This window comes from Aquarana catesbeiana, linkage group LG05 (genome assembly GCF_042186555.1).
Source record: "Aquarana catesbeiana isolate 2022-GZ linkage group LG05, ASM4218655v1, whole genome shotgun sequence".
Lineage (NCBI taxonomy): Eukaryota > Metazoa > Chordata > Amphibia > Anura > Ranidae > Aquarana > Aquarana catesbeiana.
The window spans coordinates 543,916,803-543,925,775 of NC_133328.1; the positions used below are offsets into that span (position 1 = coordinate 543,916,803).

An 8,973-nucleotide genomic window follows, 5' to 3' on the forward strand; every position below is an offset into this window, starting at 1 on the left:
AAGGGCTTTTTCACCAATACAACAGGTAAGCAATTGTCAAAGTCAGTGAATCCTCCAAAACAAAAGTGAGTGTTATGAAGTCATGGTTGCTAGTGCTTGGCATTTTTAATTTACTGACCGCCAGTGCATGTTTTACTTATAGCAAACAGGAGCACTATAAATTTAGAGGTGATCCAGAGACTGACATTTTACTTGTTTTCATCCAGAGTTTGGTTTCACATTCATTAGGAGAACCCATGGTGCATGTTTCACATTTCGCATAGAAATTGCCCAAAAACTGTATACAAGTCAGTGGGTGGATCATGCCTGCCTATTAGTTACACAAAGCCACAGGTTAGGTGTCCTTACAACCAATGATGCCATTAGTTGATAAGGAGGATGTCGGGCACCTGCACAGCATCCTTGTTTGACCCTCCCCTGCCCCTCTGCTTCAGAAACAGAGTCACATTAGCTGAGTGAAGGAGAGAAGCCGAGGTAGAAGAGAAACATTTGAAAACTAATCAGTACCAGTGTGCAAAGGTGTATTTGCTTTGAAAGAATAAATCACTGCTAATTTTGGGTGTGCATGTGGATGTTGCTATATTACGCAAAACTATTATTTTTTTTTTTTTTACATTTACAAAGGGGTGCCTCAAGATTGTGTGGAATTTTAAAGGGTGCTTTGACTGAAAAAAGGTTGAGAAACACTGGCTTAGAGTATATGTTTATAGACACCAGCGACAGATATACTGTATATATTCCAGTATACAGTATGTTGCCTTATGTTCTATAAGGCTCTCTATTCAATGTTTTTTTTTTTAGATAACACATTTTGCCATGCTGGTCCTGCCTAGATCCCATAACCTCTGGGAACTTAAGAGGGGTGTACTTTCCTCACACTTGTAGATACACCTTAACCAATCCTCAGTAAGGTAAGCTGGCAAATATGTATAATTTAGACAAAAATATACTATTATATTGTTTTTTCATATGTTATAATGTATGCATAAAAACAAAAAACTCAACTGCTAGAAAAAGTCTGTAAATGATGTCATTGCATTATTCATTAGTTGTTATATTTTTGATTTGAGAATTGTGTACAAATCTATAAAAGATAATATATCAGCAGAGATATAATTGTCCAGCACAATCTTCATTGGATGTTCAAACTGTAATTGGAAAATGCATTATTTTTATGTACGCAGCTCTTTCATCTAAAATTATATACTTGCCACTAGGTGGCTATTTCTGATCATCTCATTTTACTGTTTTAATTACATTTTAATATCCTAGGCTGCATAAACAAAGATAAATTACAGACCTTGTTCTATCTGGCTGCTTGCTCAGGCACAATCTGTAATAATATCAGCTTTTGTTTGTGCCTCCTCTAATTAGATTCTGAAATCTAGGCTTCAGCAATCAATAATTTTAATTTCAGAATCGCCTTTTGATCTTACATTTCATGTTTGTTTGCTGCAAATGATCAGCAGAACAAAGCTAATAATTTATGCAGGAAGGGGAAAAAATAATAATATATCTCTGCAGCACTGGATAAGTGTTCGAACCATCAAGAGAAGCCTGCAGACTTAGTTTGACACAGGTCTAATTAGCATGCAGATATGTGTCGCCTCATTGGCAATTCAAATTGCTTTCTTTTTTTTTTTTTTTTTTTTAGATTGTACTTCAAATTGTGCTACTCAAACATTGTATTTGATTTCTAAAGCCCCCCTGGGCATGCCATAATATCTGCCTTCATCCTTATATGAAGCGTTTATTGAACAGCCTGTTTCTCCTGTTTTTCCTTTTGTGTGTGTGTATGTTTTTAAAACACCCAAGTCTTGTAACCCAGGGATCTGCTTTTGTCAATAAAGACAGCAACCAGTTGTTCTATGGAACGGCACGTGGCACATTAAGTATGGCAGCAGACATGTATTGCCTGGCATAGCTCTGTTCACATGATGACTGTTGTAGAGAGGTCCTCATCTAGCTGCCACTCATGGAAAAGGGGGAGGATATCGTCTCAGCATGCATTAATATGCGGCACATAACAACTTGTCTGAGAGCCAGTCTTCAATTCTTCATTACACAAAATGACTGGATTGCCGTCATTGTTTTTTCTAAAGCGTCCTGCATGCTCCCAGAAGGCATTTACTGTCGTAGTGCTATCAGTATGGTGACTTATGCATCTGAAGTTGTCTGTGGTATGACACATTGGAAATTCCTGCCAACATCAAGGCCTTTTTTCCAATCCATACAGCAACAAGTGGTAAAATCAATGATGTACAGTTATTTAGCAATGCAATTCATTTCACTGACTCTGGCTTTTGGCCAGATCCGCCATCTGTCTCTGGCTCTGCTTTCTCTCTCTCGTTCGCCTGAATTTGTCCTACATTTCGTAATGGTCCATTCTTGCCTTCCTTACTGCATGGCAGAGGTACAGTACCAGTTCCCCCCCCCATTTGCCATAGGGGGTAGTGTGACTTCAATGGCATTCCAGATACTCCATCTTCATGCCAAAGGTCAGGAAGAACTAAGCAAGAAAACAAACAAAAACAAACTGCAAGAGAAGTGTATGTATCATATATCCTGCCTCAGCTACTTTCCTTTTTGTTAAAAGCATTAAGATGGATCTGTCTCACAAGGGAACACTTCCTGTTTCATTAGAGTATCTTCGTTTCCTTTATCGGAGGCTGGCACCATACGCCACTGCACAGCTCGTGAAGTGTAGACTATTGGCAGCTTGTGCATGTTTGCCACCAAGCAACCTTCTGCAATGGAGACAGGGTGCCTACTTCAGGATCTTATGCGTGCTTGCTGTTTGAAGCTGCAGAAAAGTGAATAATCAATTAAGTATTGATTTCTTGTACGATTTGGTAAATTTCAAAGGCAAGACAAAGAGGATGGCTTTAAGGAAAGCACTGCAGGGACTTGGTGTAAATTAAACAACTAACAGCAGTGGAGAATAAAATAACACCTCAAATGAATATTTCCCTGGAAGAATTAGTACCAGCTATTGGAAGACAATGGTGGATTTAATCAAAACGGCAAGCATCCGAGCATCTTAACTACGAGACGGGGGAAGGAGCTAATTATAACCACAGATTTTAATGGAGTTAATTTGACTGAACGGATGCAAATGTGCTTTATTTATGGATGACAAAACAAGCCTACAGCATCGACTTTGGAATTATCGCATATGCTTAACATCAAAAATCCTTTAGATATCGAGCCAACAGTCCATTATTTTTTTCCAGAGCAGGTATTTATATGTTAGGACAAATCTGAAGATAGATGTGATACAAATGAGGATTGCATGATGAAATGAATGTTTTATTAATCCTTTATTTTTGTAATCAATCTATAATTTTCTTCATTTAGCACTAAACAGTTCTTTTAATACCTTTAGCTATTTATTATAATATACATATTCTTTCTACTGTGTAGCTTTTGTTTCTAGGGTGCATTTTTTTAACAGCAATTTTGTGTTCCTTGAGAATTTTTCAGTAGAGGGGAATTATACGGAAGAATGAAAATTAGAAGGTCATTTTTGTGTTTTGCATTTATATGTAATCTTGGGACAGATCTGAATGAATAGTGTCTTATAGTCAGTGAGGTCTGTAATTATGAAAGAATTTTGAAACGTGGAGGGAAATAGGACACTTTCTGGATGATGGGCACAATATGGTATAATCATTGAAAGAAAAAAAAATACTGTTCTGGCTGCAATTATAATATCTTGACTGCTTAACTCTTTCACTTTCAGTGCTGATAATCAGGGAAAGTTCATTGATTGTAGCGGCAGCTATGTTAATGTAGATGCATTGGTATATTGTGCAAATGCTGTACCTAAATATTCTTATTCTTCATTCCCATTCTTATCTCACCCTTTCCTATCTCTCTATTTTCTCCATCATGATTTCTTGCTGTCTTGAAAGCTACGTTCCTGAAGCCTATCACAGAAACCACTCTGCATTAAGCTGAAACACAAAGACGATGTAGGAATAATGAATCCTCATTTGCATCAACATTTGTATTCAGATTTGCTAGGCTATAAACTTGCCAGATCAAGCAGCATATTAAACAGATATTCCCCTAGTAAATTGCAGCTTTTGCAATTGTGGAGCCTTGTTGTGTTTTTAGGAGTGGCTGGTAAAGTACCATGACTGTACAGATTGTATTGGTTCGTGCTTCTTGCAGTACATGATGTCAGTCTGGGTCACTGTGAGAGTACCAAACACAAGTGAGGATTTTAAGGCATACCAGGACATGTGACCAAGCAAATTCTCTGCTATCTAGAAACTGCTGTCAATGAGTCTTATAGCACTGGTGGGAACACTGGAGGAGGATGGAGGACACTTGGTGCATCATCATAGGATTACATCATCCATCATCACTATTTACTTGTGGATTATACTGCTGAGCTGACTAATACAACTGACTAATGTGTTCTTTGAAACCTATAATCCTTTTTATATTTTTGAATCTACTAATCATCTAATTGTACAGTAATTTATGTGTAATACATGCTTTTCTGTGCTAATAATGTTAAAATGAATTTTATTTTATCAGTTTGTACTTTATTACCTCTAATGAAATATTTTGGATAACAGTAATATAAAACACATGTAATTATTCATATTTTTTAATGTAAATATAATACATTGATTTTTCTACTGAATTAAATCTGCTCAGTGTATCAGCCTTTGCTGCTTGTGAACTGTAATATTGACTGTGCTAATCTTTGTATAATGACTGTAAGTGCTTTTGTTCAAAATTTACTATTTTGCTCCAATTCCATTTATTTATATGTTCTTTGCTGTTACATAGGTAAAGGTGATAGCAGAAGTTGTGTGAGGGGGGTCAGAGCTTTCTGCTTCTTCAGTACAGTTAGTGATTAAGAATATCAGTATCTTACAGAAATAATACCAGCACCTAGCATAATGAAAGAGGTACCATCCTATTAACTATCTGATTAATCATACCTTGCCAGATTTTCATGTTAAAAGAAGATTATATACTGTGCAGTTACATAAAATATGACAATTAACATATCCCACAATATGTAGATTCTTTGCTGCAATAATCATTTCTGCTTCCATAGCGTGCAGCAACCAATGACACCAGGAGCAAGAAATGTTATTATCGTTTTGTTATTTCTTAAGCTGCAACTGAGTCTGTGTGCTCACTCTAACCTATATAGAAGTCATTTTCATTAGTTATTTTGGAAATAATATTCCAAACTCTTTACAAGCACCCAACTTTGGGTATACTTTTAGACACAATGTCATAATTATTGCCTCATTAAAATTATTTATTTGGATCATTAGAATATGTACTATTTGCACACTTAGTAAAAATCTTTAGGTGGTTAAAGCAGCAAAATAACTGCCTCCTATGTTAAAATACATATAGTGCCATGTTGCTATATCACCTCAGGTACCCTGTGCTGTATTCTGTTTATCTATTTTATTCTATTTATTCTTATTTATACAATAAAATGGCTTATATGAAGACTTACATGACTTTTGTACAACTCACTGCTTCTCAGTTTGACAGTGAAAACATTGAACAATACACACACATTGTACCTCATGTTCAATCTCTTAATGGCTATTCTGCTCTTCATAGAACTATTGTGCAGACTTATGACTGGATTAAAACATTTAGCAATGATAAACTCATCTACTGAATGCCTTTTGGAATTTATTAAAAATGCAGGTTATGTATAATGTGAGGTTATGCGATTTTATATATATAGATATATATCTATACATTTATAGATATATAGATATATATCTATGTGTGTGTGTGCATGTGTATATATATATATATATATATACACACACACACACACACATATAGATATAGATATATATATATATATATATATATATATCTATATATATATATCTATAGATATATATATATATATAGATATATATATATCTATATATATATCTATAGATATATATATATCTATATATATATATCTATATATATATATATATATATCTATAGATATATATATATATATATATATATATATATATATATATATATATATATATAGATATATATATATATATCTATATAGATATATATAGATATATATATATAGATATATATATAGATATATATATAGATATATATATAGATATATATATATCTATATATATATATATATATATAGATATATATATAGATATATATATATATATATATATATATATATCTATATATATATCTATATAGATATATATATATATATATATATATATATATATATATATCTATATATATATATATATATATATATATATATATCTATATATATTATTATATATATATTATTTTTTTTTTTTTTTCAAATCAGTTCACTGAAATACAGCTGCATACTTAACACTGGTATACTCTGTTTTCAAATCCTTTTACATGGAAATACTTAACAATGCAATCAGCGTTAAAAGCTACTGATTACAATGACTTTGATTTTGTTCAGTATGGTCATAGTAGGTGACACATTTTACTACTGTGATCTGCTAAGAAAACAAATGTGGAGAGGCATACATATGGTGTCTGCAAAGCCTTTTAATAAATAATAGCTCGTTGTGCACGTGCAGAGATTTCTATCCCTTTATCCCCAGTGAATTATGTACAAGCAATATTCATGTGCTAAATGACCAAGATGCAGATAATTATGCCATTAACTCCCCATATGTTGAACAAAATCATTGTCTTGTTTAAGGGTCCCATCCGTTAAAGCTAGTGCAGGTCCAGGGCAGAAAGTACACATGACATTAAAGTTCAAGACCATCAATAAGAAAACTTGACCAAAAAGGACAGAGACAGTAAATAAAGGTACAACTGTAAAAAAATACTTGAAATGTGATTATATATATTATAGTGTAATACCACTTTACAATTAAAAATCACTTCTATGCCTAATTAAAGAGTGAATGTTACTCTGACTTGTGTTTATTTCTGGTAAGACTCAGAGCAATTAAAATAGTTTAAATTTCACCCGGAACTCATTGGGTGTTTAAACCAATATAAGAAATTATTAAATTTTTAGTTAGTCAATAATCACTGTAATCTTTTTGAACCCAACTTAAGATTTACTACACTTTGCTAGAACTAACTGTTTGAATTTAAATTTAATATATTAAACAATATCATATGGCTGGTAAACCTAAACAAGATCGAATAATTAAACTATAATGTGTGTGACCAGTTTAAGATTTGGTACAACACACAGGATAGAGAAGTTCTGCTAACATCTGTGTTCTACAGGAGTGACCCTCTATGGGTGAAAAGTCAAGCACTCCCTCTTTTTTGCTGCCATTAATTGTACATTCTGATATGAGCAGAATAAAGGCATTGCCACTGATTTCTCACCTGCTTAAATATGAATGGGGTCTGATTGGTTGTGTCCAAGATCATATAAATATGTCTTAATTGGTGGTATGGAGTATAAAATGTAGAGCACAGAGTTCAAAGTTGAACTGTTTAGCTTATGTAGCATATTGCACAGAATTTAGAGTAGGGGGATGTCATGTACAGCACAATGTTTCTAGAAGTCATCTTACAATACACCAATTCACTCTTCACACATACTTATCACTTCCCTTGCCCACCAGTGGATTGAAACACATCTAGGTTGCAGGTATAGCTGTACATACATCTTGATCAGCAGGATCAGGTTTTGTATATAATGGATGATGCTGATGGACATCATTCCAAATTCCAGTTCTAATAGGCAGAGAAGATATGTACATATGCAAAATGCGCTGATTACTCTTTGCCTAAGAATTCTTCGAGCTTATGCTGGAAACAAGTAGCATTACTGGCATTATGCCATATTCTGTTCACATATCTACCTAACTCTTTTTATGATGTTTTTATGGATGTTTGTACAATAAAAATTACATTTTAAATCGATTTTGTTCTGCTGCTCACCTCAGCGATAATCTCATATCTTTTAAAGTCCTCTTTATTGTATGGGAGAGACCTACTCTTCCTATTTCTTTGGTTTTACTACGTTGATTAGGATGTAGATATGATTGTTTGTCCCTAGAACTGGTTAAAACTAAAATGACAGGTTGCAGAGATCACTGGGTTACACTTTTTTGCATAACACATATTTTTTCTATGTTTCAATTTCTGTAAAAGTACCGTTGGTTTATTATTATTATTATTATTATTATTATTAAACAGGATTTATATAGCGCCAACAGTTTGTGCAGCGCTTTACAACATGAGGGCAGACAGTACACTTACAATACAAATCAATAAAGGAGGAATCAGAGGGCCCTGCTCGTTAGAGCTTACAATCTAGAGGGGAGGGGTTTATGTATATATATATATATATATATATATATATATATATATATATATATATATATATTTAATATATCATTTATAATACTTTTACAAAAGGTCCCTTGATTTTTAATGACATTTTAATATTGCTAGAGTGTGCTATCACTGTTTTAATGATTATGATGAAAGGGGAACCATCATGCACATCCAACACTTAATATTATTTCCTCTATTTCAAAACAAATTAAATTTTTAATTACAGCCAATCATATATTTAGTATGTTTATCATGTCAGCCTACAACATTGTATATATTGTTCATGCATATTTGATTGTTTACAGGATGTTTTATTCTCTCAACTTTCTCATTATGATTCAGGTGAACAAAAATGGCTTCATAGAGATTGCAGATCATTTGGGATAGACTGGAAAACTGCATGTTTAAGTTAAAAGAGTTAACATATTTCACATTTTCAATTGCTGAGGTTTATTTGGGTTGAGTTTATTTGCTGCTTATTGAATGGAAGTCATGTCAGGAGTCACAATACATCAATAAGGATATCAATAGCATGGATTATCAATTTGTTCATATCAAATTGGAAGATCATCAAGTTGCTTTACAGCTGTTGTCCACTGAATTACTTCCCCAAGGAACTTCTATTTTAACCTGGGGCTT

The 8,973-nt window shown here is 33.3% G+C and overlaps 1 long non-coding RNA gene across 1 annotated transcript; it reads left to right on the forward strand.

Annotated features, from left to right (window-relative positions):
- The first annotated feature begins 1,876 nt into the window (after positions 1-1,876).
- LOC141145280 (uncharacterized) lies at positions 1,877-4,678 on the forward strand. Its single transcript, XR_012244535.1, has 2 exons — positions 1,877-3,238; positions 3,915-4,678. It is a non-coding gene; the product is annotated as an uncharacterized lncRNA (long non-coding RNA).
- Positions 4,679-8,973: the final 4,295 nt, after the last annotated feature.